The sequence below is a fragment of the Sinocyclocheilus anshuiensis genome, unplaced genomic scaffold, assembly GCF_001515605.1.
Source record: "Sinocyclocheilus anshuiensis isolate Anshui unplaced genomic scaffold, SAMN03320099.WGS_v1.1 scaffold4080, whole genome shotgun sequence".
In the NCBI taxonomy this organism is placed as follows: domain Eukaryota; kingdom Metazoa; phylum Chordata; class Actinopteri; order Cypriniformes; family Cyprinidae; genus Sinocyclocheilus; species Sinocyclocheilus anshuiensis.
In genome coordinates this window covers 29,811-34,014 of record NW_015538295.1, presented here as the reverse complement: position 1 = coordinate 34,014, position 4,204 = coordinate 29,811, and the positions used below count along the sequence as shown (strand labels likewise).

The 4,204-nt window shown below is 40.5% G+C and overlaps 1 pseudogene; it reads right to left on the bottom strand.

Moving 5' to 3' along the window:
• LOC107683749 (protein NLRC3-like) overlaps positions 1 to 4,204 on the bottom strand; it is a 38,256-nt pseudogene that overhangs the window by 24,392 nt on the left and 9,660 nt on the right.

The following is a 4,204-nucleotide window of genomic DNA, read 5'->3' as shown; positions in this document are numbered from 1 at the left end:
CTGTCTGCCCCTCGTTATCTGCCCTATATCAGTTCCTGTCTCTTGTATTCTAGTTTGTCGGTTATTGTGAATGTTGATGTCTACCCTGTCTGGATTTCCTGTTGTCAAGTCATTAAATGTTATTGGTTTCGTCATCATCGTCGTCCTGCCTGCTCTCTTGAACACCCTGCCCGTGACAGTTATGTACAAAATATAGAGAAAATAGAAAGAATTGTGAATGTGCAAACGTCTGATTTTACAGATGAAAAGTATTAAGTTATGTACAGATGTACAGTCCTGAGATGTTATGTATTGTTCAGGTGGAATATAACCTGAAGGGAAAAGCTGTTCTTATGCTGCTCAGTGATGATTTATCTGTGTCGGAATGCAAGAACAGAAACACTATTTTCATACTGAAGGCCAATATAGATCTCAATTAGGCTAATCCATGCGCAACCATGCTCGTTTTCTTCTTTGTAAGATGGTAGAAGTAATGCAACCAAAAACTGTAATGCGTGATCTTGCAAAAAGTTTCTTGTGAGCATGCGAAAGGTTTAATTTAATTTTTTATTTTTGCAAATGTCACTTTAGGGGTACCGTAATATCCTGTGCATAGCGGTTTATCTTTTATATCATTAGAGTTTGGCCAAATGTATTAAATAACAAGAAAAACTGAGCTCCCGCACAGCTATAATAAACTTTATAACCTGTAAATTAAAAAAGGTAATGTGATTAATTTACTGCCTCAGATGTTCTAATGACAGACAAAACACAGGTCTCTGTCACTCGCTCCTCAAAAACCTTGTTAACTCTATTTGAGCATGATTTTCAGAAAAATGTTACGTGCAAGTGTCTAATTATATATAAAGCCAAAATACCAACTCTGACGACACATTGTTTAATTACTGAGAAAAAAACAAACAAAACAAAACTTTCACCCATTTCTATTTTTTTTTTTTAGTGCTTAGTGGTGTGTCGTTGGATTTTTTTTTTTTTCTTATCAAAAATGTTCTGTGGCATAAAAAAGGTTGGGAAACACTGCGCTAGTGTACACGTAAAAAAACGAAGTATACTTTGGGCTTTAGTGTTTGACATACTCGAGTATCTGCAGTTTAAAGTTTGGATCCTCCAGTTTGTGTTTGAGCAGCTGGACTCCTGATTGTCCTGGGTGATTGTAGCTCAGATCCAGCTCTCTCAGGTGTGAGGGGTTTGAACTCAGAGCTGAAGACAAATAACCACAGCCTTCCTCTGTCACCATACAGCCAGACAACCTACAGACACACACACACACACACACAATCAGATAATCTACAGACACACAGTCACATCATCTACAGACACACAGTCACATCATCTACAGACACACACAGTCAGATCATCTACAGATGCACACAGTCAGATTATCTACAGACGCACACAGTCAGATCATCTACAGATGCACACAGTCAGATCATCTACAGACACATACAGTCAGATCATCTAGAGACACAGTCAGATCATCTACAGATGCACAGTCAGAACATCTACAGACACACACAGTCAGATCATCTACAGACACACAGTCACATCATCTACAGACACACACAGTCAGATCATCTACAGATGCACACAGTCAGATTATCTACAGACGCACACAGTCAGATCATCTACAGATGCACACAGTCAGATCATCTACAGACACACACAGTCAGATCATCTACAGACACACACAGTCAGATCATCTACAGACACACACAGTCAGATCATCTACAGACACACACAGTCAGATCATCTACAGACACACACAGTCAGATCATCTACAGACACACACAGTCAGATTATCTACAGATACAGTCTGCACAAGTCCGTTCATCTACACACCCACACAGTCAGATCATCAATAGACAAATTCTGCACACAGTCAGATCATCTACAGACACAGTCTGCACACAGTCAGATCATCTACAGACACACAGTCAGATCATCTACATACACACAGTCAGATCATCTACAGACACACAGTCAGATCATCTACATACACACAGTCAGATCATCTACAGACACACAGTCAGATCATCTACATACACACAGTCAGATCATCTACAGACACACAGTCAGATCATCTACATACACACAGTCAGATCATCTACAGACACACAGTCAGATCATCTACAGACACACACAGTCAGATCATCTACAGACACACAGTAAGATCATTTACAGACACAGTCTGCACACATTCAGGTAATCCACAGACACAAAGTCAGATCATATACAGACACACTCAGTCAGATTATCTACAGATACAGTCTGCACACAGTCCGTTCATCTACACACCCACACAGTCAGATCATCAATAGACAAATTACACACACAGTCAGATCATCTACAGACACACAGTCAGATCATCTACAGACACACACAGTCAGATCATCTACAGACACACACAGTAAGATCATTTACAGACACAGTCTGCACACATTCAGGTAATCCACAGACACACAGTCAGATCATATACAGACACACTCAGTCAGATTGTTGTGTTCTTGTATTATTGATTCACCAGAAGAGGGCACTCAGATCATCAATAGACAAATTCTGCACACAGTCAGATCATCTACAGACACAGTCTGCACACAGTCAGATCATCTACAGACACACAGTCAGATCATCTACATACACACAGTCAGATCATCTACATACGCACAGTCAGATAATCTACAGACACACGCAGTCAGACCATCTACAGACACACACAGTCAGATCATCCACAGACACAAACAGTCAGATCATCTACAGACGCACACAGCCAGATCATTTACAGACACACAGTCAGATCATCTACAGACGCACGCAGCCAGATCATCTACAGACACACACAGTCAGATCATCTACACACACACAGTCAGATTATTTACAGACACACACAGTCAGATCATCTACAAACACACAGTCAGATAATCTACAGACACACGCAGTCAGACCATCTACAGACACACACAGTCAGATCATCTACAGACACACATTCAGATAATCTATAGTCAGATCATCTACACACACACACACGAGCAGATCATCAACAGACACACACATCATGACAGCAAACAGAAGCAACAACTGAAGATGTGTGACACCTGAATATCATCTTATAATCTTAATGAAGACTGATTGCAGTGAACACACTCACTGTCCGGCCTGAATGCCCTCCCATGTGGAGGAGAGTTTGATGAGGATGCGCTCCTTACTGACTCCCGCCTCTTCATAGAGAGAGATGAGCCTCCGGGCACGAGAAACCATCGCTTCTTTATCAAAAGACAGCCTGAAAATTACACATCACATCTGTCATTAACTCACATCTCTCACACACACACACACACACACACACACACACACACACACACACACAGTCAGATCATCTACAGACACACAGTCAGATCATACACACATCAACATTGTGACCAGCTCTTACATGTTCTTAAATACCTCAGTATCTGCAGCTGACAGTTTGGACTCTTCAGTCCATCAGAAATAAACTTTACTCCAAAATTCTGCAGGTCATTGTTACTCAGATCCAGCTCTCTCAGGACACAGTTTGTGGATTGTAGAGCTGAAGACACAATTTCACAATGCTGATATGAGAGATCACAGCCAGAAAGTCTAGAAGAGATGAAAAAAATAACAATAATAATATAAAAACAACAAAGACATTTACGGTATCGATATTTATCTTCAATAACGATAGAAAAAATGTTTGATATAGCGCACGATATAGGCACGTGCTATGAGTGACGCAGACAGCACACACAAACACGAACACATGCTGAAATGAGTGCTGTGTCTGCCTGTGATAAGGAGATTGTGAATAAATAATGAATATTAGTCAAATTTAAAATAAACATTTGCATTTGAATGTTAGGAGTGCGTCAGGGAGCATCATCAGTGGCGTGCAAGATGCGGTGATAATGATGTAAGTGACGTTGTTGCATTTTAATGTTTTGTTAGTCTACTCTAGCCCACGAGACGCGCCACTGCTGTGTTATGCATTCAAAATATTAGAGAAATATAGAAGCTCAATGCTTAGAAGATCTTGATTAGGTTAAAGCCGAAACCAAGCCATTCACACAGAACGCATATTCAGCGCATTTTTAGACGGGCAAATATGACTGCTGCACTCGCGTGTCACACAAGAGATGTATAGAAAGCCATGCAAAGTTAAAACAGTTTAAACTTTTAGAAAACACGTCAC